Here is a 14,575-nt window from a genome sequence, read left to right as displayed (position 1 = left end):
TTTACAGCGACTTTTTAAGAGGCGTTTTGGCAGCATTGTCCTTCATTCATGGCTATGAATAGAGTTTAATCTCAGTGTGTCTCGTCCCCGTGGTCACTGCAGGCATGTGGATGGATGCTTTCATACGTCCCGCCGCCACCGGAGCTGTCGACTGGCGTTCAATGGTCCAAAAACGGCCTGTGCGCCAAAGTAAATGAGCTACTGGTGTTTTGGGGTTTTTCTTCTTGTCCATTGTCTGTCTTTATTCTCTATAATATTGAGCTCAGCGCTTACCAATCAACATTTTAATGTCCCTTCCACTGTTGCTAGGAGACGGTTGCTATAATTACAGTTTGAACATATAGTCCACTAACAAGGAACGTATCTTTTAAATTAAGAACCTTGTTTATCAAACAATGTGACCCTTCAGGTAAAAATATATATAGATGTGACAGAAATAATGGATTACATTTAGCCTGAATGAACCAGCATGAGATTGGAAATGGAAACTTAGAATAGTAAGATATTGTAGATAATATATATTTATAAACCATTAGAAAACTTTTCATTACTTGAAAAATGTAAACTGAAATTAAATAGAATATTTTAAAAGAACTTTATATCAGCTAGTTGCCAAAGCAAAATTTCTCATGTTAAATTACAATAACTTGATGTATTAAAATAGCTAAAACAAAAAGGAAATCAATAATTTTGACCCATACAATGTATTTTTGGCTATTGCTACAAATATACCCCAGAGACTTAAGACTGCTTTTGTGCTCCAGGGTCACATATTATTAATAAAACGAAATAGGCATATATAAAACTATAGAGAGAGAAAATCAAAAACTACTAAAAATGACAAAATTCAGATTCAAAATGTTAATAACTATAATAGTATCTCAACAATACTAAACACTGGTATGTGTGACATTTTTTATTTTTTTTTAAATGTGTATAAACAACACAAACACTTCCATTTAACTGCAAACTTTTCACAGAAAAAAGAGAAAGACAGAGGAAGAGGGAAGGATGAGATCTCATGTCCCCAGAAGTTCCCTGACAGGTTGGGCAAAACTAAACAAAAAAAAAAGCGGTGCCCCACCCTGGAAAATCCAGCCAAGTTAAATAGGTGTTCGGAGCTAAAAACAACACTAGGGAGGGAGTGAAAAAGAAGGAAGAGAGACACAGTGAGGTCTCCCACCCACCCTGGGAGCGCATGCGTTTCTCCGGCCGGCCCCCACACCTCCTCACTCCCATAATTACAGTGTGTGTTTGAGGGCCCACTGGCCCCTCCGCACTCGCTTAACACTGAATAACTCCTTCAGACCTTCACAATTTACTCCCTCCATATGACGCAATCTACATGCAGACACACCACAGACTTCTGCTGGTTCTGTAGAAAGCTAATTATTAATACTACTGATTATTCTACCTGTAAATCTATAAGAAATTATTTTGTGATTTTTAAATTTTTTTTGTATAACTTTATCTGCAGAAGATACATTTACTTGAGAATCAAAATGACTTAAGATAAGTCTTGTTTTAAAAAAATCTAAATGAAGTGAGTTTATTCTTAATATAAGAAAAATATCTATTAATGAGGTCAGAAAAATAATCTTTTTTTCCTTTGAAGTAAGTATACTTTTCTGATCCCATTGACAGATATTTGTTCTTGTTTTAAGGGGGGGAATTAAGTTTATGCTTAAAACAAGAATAATATCTGTCAGTGGGGTCAGAAAAAAATAATCTTGTTTTCTCTTTGAATTAAGCATAAACTTGTTTTAAGCATAAACTCATTTCAATTACATTAAAAAAAACAAGACTTAATATCCTAAGTCATTTTCCTTCTTAAGTAAATGCATCTTGAAACAAGTTTTTTTTCTTGTTTTAAGCAAAAACACACCCAATTTTGATAATTTTTTAGAAAACTATTTAATATCTTAAGTCAAGTAAATGTATCTTGATTTATGAATCCTTACATCAGTTTTTGCAGTGAAACTTTTATGCATTTTGTTTTATTAAGTGACATTATTAAGCTGTTGTTCCCAGTATGTAGGCAAAAATGGACTCACACACACCTCAGTGATAGATGCTATCTGAAATCCTGTCTAAACTGTTGATGTGGCTCTGCTAGTGAAGCAGTAATGCTTCAGATGGGTATCTTCGACTGGACCGCAGCTCAGTTTGTCCATCATCCGTGTTTGCACTTTTCTTTGTGAAGTGATTTGATGATCAGTTGGAGTGCAGGAGATTTTTCTGCAGATGTGTATTAAGTTGCTTTTGTGGTCCGCTTGTTGTTTGTAATGATAGGAAGACGTCATTTTCCACTGAGAAATATTTAATCGTAATGTTCACATGCTGCTGACAACAAATTTGGCAGTCAGACATTCATTATTGTTTCAGTAAATCAGATTAGTTTGACTGTTAATGACATGAAGAATCAAATCCAGATTTTTTTACAAGCACAGATTCATGTATAGCCTAAGAAAACGTTTAAAATATATAATATTTTCATTGTATTTTGTTCAGTAAATGTCCTGGAGATTCCTTTAAAGCATAAACAAATAAATAAATAAACAAATGATTATTTTAAGGAAATTAAATTATATATAAAAGTAAAGCATTTAATGAAAATAATTGATAAAAGTTGCTTAATAAAAATGAGCATTTTCAGATGCTTATCAGCTGAATTTTGTTTCATGCCAGATCATTGTCGGCCATATCAAATGTCATGCTTGATTGTAAAGGATGTTTAGAGATAATCTGAGGATCTGTTCTGGTGTCTACAGTTTGTGTAAAGAGGTGAAGAAAATACCCCCTTTAGCCCCACAAAGTGCCACACACTCATTTCAGCACAGATGCGTTTGTCATTTGAAAAAGATGCATGCGTGTGCGTGTATCAGTGCTTCCGCTATTCAGGAGCAGCACTGCAACAAACAACAACAACAAAAAGTTAGCCTTGTCCTCATTGCAAAAATTCACACGTTTTGATTCACAAATTCATTTAAATGAATCAGTTGAACCTACTGTATTTGCGAATCGGACTGAATTGAGCAGCTTTCAGAAATGAATGCATGCGGTGTGATTTAAGTGCCATGATTAATAACCTTTTTTCCTATTTTCTTCTTTGCATTACTAATTCTGAGTTCAACATCAGTCATAATGTGCCATATCTCAAAACATAAATGACACCGTGAGTAAAAACCCAAACTACCCCCTCAGTCCTTTGATCATTCAAAATAGCACACCTGTGTTTGATGTTTGAACTAAATGCGTACACACACGCGAGCTTTGATGATTGTCTTAAATGGGACAAAGACTTTAAGACTTAACAATTAATAGCGATTGTTCGTTAACGTGAAGTCGGAGCGCGCTGACTCTGTGTTTTGCAGGTTAAATGCATGCATTTGGTGCACGCCGGATGCCTCGTCTGACTTTGTGATGCAAAGATGACCAACTCTTGATAGGGTAAAGTTACAACATCTTCTCCAAAAGTTAAAACCGTTCACATTTGTGAGAGATATTTCATCATGGCCTCTTTAGGGAGGCAGGGCTGGAGTCTCAGACAGGAGCGAGCACGTGTCACGCTGCTCAGACTCACGGCGACTCAGACTGCTGCTAAATTGGCTAAATCCAGCCGTGGGTTCGTGGGTCCTGAGGGAGATCATTTAGGGGCCTCACCTGCAGGGGCACCTGTAGGTTTTAGTCTATTAGTGCTTCGCTGAGACTCACGGCCCTGTTTACAGACAGAAGTGCCTACTGCTCGAGCGACGGCACGCCAATCAGCCAATAGGAGGCTTTGGATTTGAATACGATTCGTCTCAGTGCTGTAGATGATAAACGCTCTGCATGTGAACAGCTGAAGGCCTGATTTGCATATAACACACAGCAAACGGTTTAATGGTGGTTTTGGTTACTGTGAACCTGATTTCCGTTTCAGTTTAGAATTTTTCAGACATGCGTGTGTTGTTTCTTGTTGTCTTGTTGTCTTGAGTTATACATTTTGAGGTTCTGGCATCAGGTTTAAACGTGCATTAAAAAAGTTTTGAGTTGAAATATTAGAAATTTTGCTGTTAGTTTTGTTAACTGGTAGCTGAAGTGACACAGCAAGCATTTTGTCATGTTAACAGTTGTAACAATTCGATTTTTCAGATTTATTTTTTATTTTTTTTGTAAATGTTTTTTTGTTTCTAAGTATTTGAACATACATGCATACATACAAACATACACACACACACACAAATAAAATATATACATAAGTGTACATAGATATATGCAACAATTTAGAATTATTTCCTATTTTATTGTTTTAAAATAAATATAAACTATTTTTGAAAAACATTTAAAAAGACATTAAAAAACTAACAAACTAAATAATAAATGACAAAAATGCCACAAAATAACTGAAACTTTCACTAAAATTAAAACAGAAAATATAAACATAAATTGAGATAAACATATCTAATTCAAAATATTATCAAACCAGAAGTATATAACCAAAGTTATAATAGTCAGTGATACTAAAATAACACTGCAGTGCAAAAGCATATATGTTGAGTAAGAGTAGTATTCAGTATATACTATTTTGAATTGTTTCCTATGTGGCACACAGTGCAGATTTGCTGCTTATATTTAGCATGTGTGTCAGTTTAATTAAACGACATGTTATATAATGCCAGAATGGAGACGTTATGACTTTCTAGTTAATTAGAAGTTGGTTGTTTTATACATGCGGTTTGACCCATATTGCAGCTCAGACAGCGTGTTCCTCACTCAACAGGGCTGTTCAATTTACCTTCGTTGAAACTGAAACCAGAGGTTGACGGCTAATCAGTTAGTTAACGTGTAAACTTATACTCACAGTTGTGTGACGAGTACATTCGTTCATCCAACTCCAACTTTTTATTTACTGTCATTTAATGTGGTAAAAGAGAAAGATGAAAGATTACAGTTTAATGTGGTTTTTAATGTGTAGCAGGTGCATTATGTTATAATGTTATATATGTGTTTAATGCAGTCTAATGTTGTATGTAGAGAGCCACAAACAATTTATAGGGAGAATACAGGTAAAATTGGATATTTTTTCTCCATTTGAGACATTTCCATTTCCAATGACTGGGGGGAAAAATTATCCTGAATATAATATAAATATTGTAATTTGTAAAATACATTTAATAATATATCATTATTTTATTTAAAAAATAAAACAAAAAATAGAACATTATATTCATTTATATACTATATTAAAATATGAATAAAACATTTACTGAATGTCATCAAAGTCATAAAAGCTAATAATTAAAGCACAATTATGACAGTAATTATGTCTAGGTAAAACAAAATATTTGTATACTCCTAAAAAAGAACCAGAAAGATGCAATTAAAAGAAAGTAGTGTATACTTTTTGTTTTTTTGACTTGAAAAATTGAGTGGTGTGATTTGACGCATCTGACAGTGTTGTAGTTTTTGACACGAAAGCTTTTAGCTGATTCTGTGAGTCAAAGTTGGCATTTCTCATGCATTTATCCTACTCATGAATGTTTATTATCTTTCTTTAGTTTGTAGTTTAACGTAACATCTTTCAGATTTCTTGAAATGAGACCATTTTATTTTAATAATAATAGTAAAAGTGTCTGCTTTGCTACTTGCGTCCGGTCAAAAATGAACTAAAAATTCCAAACGATGTGAATAAGCAAAGATTTTTCAAATTATGCCACAATCAAAATCAAAAAGTTCAATCAGCCAATCAATTCACTGCAAATGTTGTCTGCATTTCTGTAAGCAGACAGAGAGATTTTACTCTCAGAAATGGCAGACCGCGGTACCTTTTCACAAATACAGCTCGTCTTTGTGTGGAAAAAAGTGTTTCCCCTTAAAATCTATTGTTTCAGAATCCATAAAACTATTACAGTCTCTCTCTGCCTCGTTTGTGTTTTTTGGCACTGTGACATTTTTCCGCCGTGTCTTGTCTCTTTAAATCATGACTCGATGCTTTAACATGGACAGGATTTCCTAAATGACATCAAGAATCCACCTAGTTATGTAATTTATGACAGATTCATCACGACCTGCTTTTCAACCAGCACAAGTTACTTAATACCAACGCCAGTGTTTTACTGGGGGATTCTGGGTAAAATGTGATTTCAGTGGACTTCTTTGTCCTGCCGTGAACGTGACGAATGTAAAGTGTGAAATTTAAGAGATGGAGACGTGTGTCTATTATTAAGTTAAAAACACACACACATGCAACATTATTTGTAGGTATTCTCAGTTAGTTGTCATAGAAACCTCAGACAGGTGATTCTGCGTGGACCTAAAACAGATTCCTGTATTAGACACACTTAAAGCGTTTTCAGACCAAACCGAAATATTCTCAATAAATGTTCTTCAGTGGTTCAGCTAAATCCTGTAAAGCCTGACATATGAAATAATAGTTCAAAAAAGCTCTATCCATCATCTATCTTAGTATTCATTTGATATTATTTATTGTATAATAATAATTATAATATATAATTATAATTATATTTATATATTATTTTATTATAATATCATAAAACCTAATTTTTTATTTAGTATATAAAATATATTTTAAATATTCTATATCTATTTTTAGTGTTTTTAGTATCTAATTTTATATCTCTTTTACATTTATTCTATATGCATGTATCTATGTGTGTGTATGTATATTTATGATTTCAGAAAAAGAAAAAAACTTTATGTCCAAGTTAGTTGTCAAGTACTCTAATACAAATTAAGGACAGACCACAGTCTTAAACCAGGACCTTGTTCAACAAAGTTAAAGAAAACATAATAAAGTGCGGCGTGTAAGTTTGGCCTGAGTTCTGCTGTATATTTGAGCTGCTTTTTACCCGTAGACTGATTCACCCAGCGACAGATCAGAACGAACGTAAATGACACTTAAAGAGCCTTGTTAGGATTACACACAGCCGTTGTGTAACGTCTGCTGTAGTTCATCTGTTTGGTAATTATATGAAGCAAGACGCTACAGACACCTGCATCACGCACTTCAGCTGCTACAAACAGTAATTTACACTGTTTTTAATCTGCGTTCAGCCCTCTTCAAACACACACACACACACACACACACACATACATTCACCTGTCACCTTATGACACCCTTCAAAACCTTTAAAAACATAAGGGTAATCCAATGTCCGTCTAAAAATGAACAATTCTAATGAATTTAGTTGCATTTGCTTTTGTGTGTTTGGTGGATTTAGATAAAGTAAGGTGACGTTCCCATCACAGCTTTGACACAGATCTGTTTTTGATAATAAAAATCACAGACTGACATTTTCATATCTGATCTGGGCCACTTTTGTGTGGAAATAAATCTGATACGTATCTGATTTTTGCGACGTGACGTCAATGTGTATTTTTTTTAACTTCCAACCCAAAAGTGACTGTAATCGATTTACACTTTCATAAATCATAGTTTATAAATAACACTATATTAAATATATATATATTATATTATATGACATTTATGACACTTATTTTAAACAATCACAGTAGCAGTTAAAATGTTTAGCTTAAAATAGAAATGTAAGTCCATAGATGGAAACCCAAACTTCTTCTAATTTCATAAAACCTAAAAATGTGATGATATATTTAATGGTATTATGAAAACTGTTTGTTAAGATGACTATGTGTGACTATGTGGGTCAATCGCCTGTTTAGATCAGTGGGCTGCATTAAAAAGGTCATGAGAACAGCCTCTCAAAAAATGAATTGGCACTTTCTTGCATCGAATTGTTTTTTAGAAACTCTTTCGATAACACTTTGCTTTCACACACATCAGAGCCAGCGGCGTCTGGTGTAACTGTCGATTTGCTGTGATTACTTGTTTGTGTTAGTTTGCGTTTACAGCGGGCCAAAACTCCACACGCTCATTTTCTGGAGACGACATTTAAAGAATGGACCAAATAATTACGTGAGTCATCAAATTACTGCCCACAGACGTGCTGTTCTATACCTGAGATGCACACAAACAAACATAAACAGACCTCGGACGCAAACGTCCTGCGTAATCCCACTCAAACGCACACTTGCAAACGCACAGGTGAACTGGGCTGCATCACACTCACCCGTCCAGATCCTCAGGTGTGTGTTACTGTATGTGTGATTTATTCCAGGTCTAAGTGTCGTTTCAGATCCGAGCCTGTCTCATCTCCGTCTCTGAGGGACGCAAAGACGTCTGTCCATCCCGTCTGCCCGAGCGTCTCCTCTCCATTCACAAAAAACACAGCCGAGCATCCAACTACAAGCCCCAAACAACGGCACACGCGGACAGACAGGGAGGTTTGTGTGGACGCTGACAGGAAGGAGGAGAGAGAGAGCGAGAGAAAGAGAGAGAGAGAGAGAGTGACATTTTTCCGCCGTGTCTTGTCTCTTTAAATCATGACTCGATGCTTTAACATGGACAGGATTTCCTAAATGACATCAAGAATCCACCTAGTTATGTAATTTATGACAGATTCATCACGACCTGCTTTTCAACCAGCACAAGTTACTTAATACCAACGCCAGTGTTTTACTGGGGGATTCTGGGTAAAATGTGATTTCAGTGGACTTCTTTGTCCTGCCGTGAACGTGACGAATGTAAAGTGTGAAATTTAAGAGATGGAGACGTGTGTCTATTATTAAGTTAAAAACACACACACATGCAACATTATTTGTAGGTATTCTCAGTTAGTTGTCATAGAAACCTCAGACAGGTGATTCTGCGTGGACCTAAAACAGATTCCTGTATTAGACACACTTAAAGCGTTTTCAGACCAAACCGAAATATTCTCAATAAATGTTCTTCAGTGGTTCAGCTAAATCCTGTAAAGCCTGACATATGAAATAATAGTTCAAAAAAGCTCATTTGTTAAAATGGAACACTTTAATCAACCTTCAGACGAAAAGTTTGCATGTGTGTTTTATGTTGAGTATCATATTTGAACCATCAGGCTTTTATGGCTCATATAGTCTGATATAGTGAGAATACGAGAGAAAGAGAGAGAGAGAGAGAGAGAGAGAGAGAGGGAGAGGAGGTGGATCTACTCTAGAGCAGCGATGTAGTTTTTATAGCTGGGTGGGAAGCTCAGGATAATAATACCCATCCTCCTCCACAACACAGTTTAAGCTTAGTATGCAATAAAGCCCATGGTGCACAAACCCTCTGATTTGGGGTCAGACAAAATGAATTTTTAGTTTTATTCGTGAAGGGTTTGCAACTCGAACTTGGGCACAAATGAAGGAAGAGAGAGAAAAGTACCAGTTCTATATATGCGTCTGCTGTGACTTCAGAAGATGAATTAGACGAAGGAACAAGGTGGAAGACCTGAAGTTCAGAATTTAGTGTAGAAACCAGTCAGTTTCACAATTAACTACATAGTAACTGCAAGAAACTCTTTGAAGTAAACATGAAATATTGAAGTAGAAAGATTGAAATAGTGTTTTCTTGTAAAATGTGCTGTGATAATCTCCAATAATTTATATCTTCAAAAATATATATATATATATATTTTTGGCAAATGTGTGCTGCTTCTATACAAACTCAACATGATCCTGTGGTGTTGAAAGTATATATATATATATATATATATATATATATATGTGTGTGTGTGTGTGTGTGTGTGTGTGTGTATGTGTATAAAAAAAAAAAACTTCCTTCAAATGTATAAATGACATTAAACCAGATGTTTTTGTTCAGATGTCCAGCTAAAGATGCCAAAGTTAGTCAATCTGTTTTCTTTAAGTGTTTATAGAACCTTTAGACAAAATGTATAAAAAAAAAGGTTTGTTTTTGTTTAAAATCATATTTGCTCCATCAGGCTTTTATGGCTTGTAGTCGGATATAGTGAGAATATGCAGGAAAAAAACAGCTGTTTTATTCAGAGACTCAAAATGAGCAAAAATATGAATCTGCTGCAGATGCTGATATTTATATATTGAGATTCTGATGCTTGTGATGTAAATCAATTAGATATTTATAACAGTAGAGCAGATACTAACATAAAATGATCTAAATATCAGTCGTTGCTCTATATCTCCAATAATGTGTCTTAGTAAGATGAGATTTAAATGATCAAAACATATAATGCAATGCTGATTGAGAGATGAACAAATAAATGTTCCTCAAAAGCCTGATGATCATATTTGTCACATTTGAACATGATTTGTGCGAAAATGATGTATGATTTAATCAACTTTAGACCAGTAAGTGTTCATCTTGAAATATTACTAACAATATTAAAGTTATTCTTACGTTTCCTTGATAAAAATCAGTAAAGATTTGAAAGCAAAAAGACACGTGAAGCACCAGCTGAAGGAAACGATTGATCAGACAACAGAAGGAATGGAGTAGATTGTGTATGACAGGTTTAACAGCAAAGTTTTGATCATTTAGAAACGTGCATATCAAGAAGCTGCGATTTTCATGCGTATCTTTCAGTGAAGCACGGTTCTGTGATCAGCAGTAAATCGCCAGAGGGCGCTCTCGCGCTGAAACTCCAAATACTTGCAGAAGAAACCCAGAAAATGCCTATCGCTGCAGCTGAATAAACAGAAGATTCAACTGCTTTCATTGATTCAATGTGACTAATAAACACATGACTACGGCAATATACGGTTTATCTGAGTTCTTATTATTATAATTTTAATTAAAATAAAGTATATTTATAATGCAATGTCTTTATCACTGCTTAAATACTATGAAATATGTTGCGTGCTTTATTCTGTGTAAGAAGTCACATCATCTCACAGAAGGATTTATTTCAAACACTCGACTGACATTATGAAGTGAGTTTGGAGTAAAAATATGTTATTAAATGTGGTATTTTCACATGCTTTCAGATGGAACAGCATTTACTTCACAGAGCCGTGGCTCACTGAGAAGCTATGCAAACAGCTGTCATTATCGCGCCTGCTGATTACAGAACCGGCTTTTTTAACAAAATGCGCATGACAATCGCATTCGATTAATCATGCAGCCCTAATATCAAATATGACACAGTAGGATTTAGAGGGTTAAAAAAACATTTTTGGCTTTGGACATGAATGAAGTTGTTGATGTGTTGTCGGTGTTTTGGTATGTGGGATCTTTAAAACATTAGTAAATTGATAATTTTCTAAATAACTACAAATTAAAAATATTTAGTATATTTGTAATTTTAATATAAAACATTTTTAATTCTTATTTTTAAAAACATTTTATGTTATTTTATGTTTATTTTGTTTTTTTATGTTTGATATTTTAGTATAATTGAGATGACAGATTTATTAATATTTTGAGTTTTTATTTTTACATCTTCTGCTTTCATTTAATTGTAGTTTTTGTCATTTTTATTTGTGTCTATTTTTTTTTTTCAGTTTTAGTTTTAGTTTGCTAAAGTAAGTTTAAGTTGTTTACTTCAGTTAACGTTTATTTTATTTTCGGTAACCAAAATTTATATATATACATTATATATATATATAGTTTTGGTTAACTATAATAACCCTGTTTAGCATGAAGATCAAATTCCTCAGAAATCTTTTGCAGTTAAAATGCAGTTAGAACTATTTATTTATTTATTTTACAGCAGCATCCAGACGAAGACGAGACACGTTCAGGACTGATATTCTCTTGGTGACCTTGTGATGTCTCATTTCAGGTAGGGTCAGATATTTCTTTCTTTCTTTCTAGTTTACCAAGTCAAGCCTCTCTAGTACTGTTGCTCATAGATACATTTTACATTTAGATGTATAGATGAATTCAAACCCCTATCACAGAGTGCTGCAGTGTTTGTGCTCCAGACATCAATGATTCCTCAGCTTTGTACTTACTAACTTTGTACTGTAATAATTGATTAAGTGATTTTTTACCTAGCAACCACACAAACATCCTATCATCTGCATAGCAACACCCTGGCAAGCACTCACAACTCCATAGCATTTTGCATAGTCAAGCACCAAAAACTTTTATTTCTTTAATCTCTTGATACTGTGATCGAATACGATGCATGTATTCGTCAGGTTTATATTCCGTTTTCTTAGCCTTAGGATCTGCAGTGTGGGATGCCGTGCACAGATGTATTCTGGGAGTGGGGGCTTTGGTGCTCCAGGGTGTGGGCTTGTGGGAAAAATTTGTCATCTCTGCCCACTTACAGACAAACCCACCAACTAGGGTGGGAAACAGTCGTCCAAGGACGACACACACACATAGAGAGCCCAAAATATGCGACAAGGTCATCAGTGAACCCCTCCACACTACAACTCCTGTTTTTACTGGAAGTGTTGTGTCTTTTGGACGGTTTCATCTGTGTTATCTGCTATCTTCTACACGCACACACACACACACACACACACACACACACGCACACATATATATAGTAGACGTTTTTGAAAAAGGTGCTTTATCTGTGATTTTGATTCGGTGAGTCTTTCAGTTCGTAGCAGCAGCAGCAGCTTAAAAAGAGAATTGTATCTGCTATCTTCTACACGCACACACACACACACACACACACACACACGCACACATATATATAGTAGACGTTTTTGAAAAAGGTGCTTTATCTGTGATTTTGATTCGGTGAGTCTTTCAGTTCGTAGCAGCAGCAGCAGCTTAAAAAGAGAATTGTGGGATGTACACATGCATACACATGGTTTATTGGGTTAAAAGTACATGTTTAAAGCTTACATATTTAAAAGTTGAACTATTTTTTTATATTTAGTAGTATTAATTGCATAATTAAAATAAAATAAGCATGCAGTTGTATTTTTCTATTTCATATCTCAAAGATTTGACATTTTTGTGCAACAAAATGAAGCGCAAATAATGTGCATAAGTGCAGCTTATGTTTAAGTTTACATATTCAAAAGTTTAATTACATTGTAATTACATAATTAGAATAAAGTAAATACAATATCTTGCTCTTTTTCATATCTCAGCAAAGATTTGAGATTTTTGTGCAGCAAAATAGAGTGCAAATAAAGTGCATTAGTGCAGCTGAAGTTCATATATTTGTGTATATGTCTGAGCTGAAGTCATAATTATGTAATTAAAATAAAGCAAACATGCAATTTATTTCTCTTTCGTAATTATGTAATTAGAATACATGTTTAAAAGTTTAACTATTTTGTTCCTATTTAGAAGTTGTAGTCATAATTAAAATAAAGAAAACAATTTATTTGTATTTTTCATATCTCAAACAAGATTTGTGATTTTTGTGCTAGTGCGACAAAAAGAAGCACAAATAATGTACAATAGTTCAGTTGATGTTTAAAAATTTACACATTTTAAAATTAAACTGTTTTATTTATATTTATTTACAAGTTATAATTACATGATTAGTATAAAACAAACACACTTTATCATTCCTCAGAGCATGATGGGAAATGTAGTTTCATTCTGCAAGCCTGTCAAAATGCAAAAAAAGCTAAATTGAACAATTAAAATGTACATTTGTGCAGTTCAGCTGATGCATTTATCCACTGCATTCAAGGTAAACATTTTATCACTTCACGTATTCCCTGGAAATCAAACCCATGCTCTGCTGTCTGAGCTGCAGGAATTACAAATTATTATCATCGAAACCAATTAACTTGCACAGTGATTCAGTAATTGACACCCCTTCAACAGACAGTCAGGATGGTAATGGTTATGGCATTGTGCTGGCGTTCGCGTGTGAATACAAGCATTGAAGGCAGTTAAGCGCTCAAATTGACCGAAATGTACATGTCATTAATCAAACTAATCATGCATGTAAAACACACGTCTCACACGTGTGTTTGAGACAGATGGAGTGTGTGTGAGGGTGTGTGTGTTTTTTTTTTTTGAGATGCTCTTTCTGAAAGGACATTTTTTGTGGAGGATTGTGAGGGGGAGGCTGGCCCGTGTGTGTGTGTGTGAGTGATTATGACTAGCCCCTGTCTGCCCTCGGGCCCTCTGGCTCTACCTAATTAAAACCAACCAGGCTGCAGGGCACAGGAGACAGATGTCTGTCAAAGCGCTCTTAAGGTACAAGTTGACATACCCTCCAGATCATCAATGGTCTTCTCAAGCTTGGCGACTGATCTCTCAGCGAACTCGGCACGAGTCTCAGCCTGGAACACAGAGAGATGTCAGGCCCTCTTATATGTATGCACGCACACACACACACACACACACACACACACACACACAGACACACACAAGATGCAAGCTTTCATAGTGATCAGTCACACACTGTATGCACATATGTTGCTTCATGCAAAAAATGCAAGCACATATCACAGACGTGTTCTCACACACGGTTCAGAGAAGTCTATATTGATGACGGCACTGGATATTTAGCTTTCTGTGTGACTCACAGAACCATGTTATATGTAGTTATATACATATTTGTATTATTATTTTATTTATTTTTTGCTAAAAAGATAGCAATGTAGGTGATTTTGGAACAAACTTGAGGAGGAAAGCTGTTACTAAATCATAAAATTTAAAAATATCAAAATATTGTCTGATTAATTTTCCTTACCGGACAATTAACAGTACAATTAATATAGTTAACAGGAAAAACAGTATTTATACATTCTATAATATATATATAAAATGTATGTATATAAT

The 14,575-nt window shown here is 34.6% G+C and overlaps 1 protein-coding gene across 2 annotated transcripts in view; it reads right to left on the bottom strand.

The window, feature by feature from the left end:
- Positions 1–14,575, bottom strand: part of LOC107653363 (zinc finger and BTB domain-containing protein 7C-like) — a 30,342-nt gene that overhangs the window by 8,303 nt on the left and 7,464 nt on the right. Inside the window, exon 1 of one of the 2 annotated variants that reach the window (XM_016440060.1) lies at positions 8,091–8,280. The exons of the other annotated variant lie outside the window; for it this stretch is intronic. The gene's annotated coding sequence lies outside the window, so the exon portion shown is untranslated. Of the gene's footprint in view, positions 1–8,090; positions 8,281–14,575 lie in introns of those variants that run through there. 2 annotated transcript variants of the gene reach the window in all.

The sequence above is a fragment of the Sinocyclocheilus anshuiensis genome, unplaced genomic scaffold (assembly GCF_001515605.1).
Source record: "Sinocyclocheilus anshuiensis isolate Anshui unplaced genomic scaffold, SAMN03320099.WGS_v1.1 scaffold1151, whole genome shotgun sequence".
Lineage (NCBI taxonomy): Eukaryota > Metazoa > Chordata > Actinopteri > Cypriniformes > Cyprinidae > Sinocyclocheilus > Sinocyclocheilus anshuiensis.
This window is presented reverse-complemented; position numbering and strand designations above follow the sequence as displayed.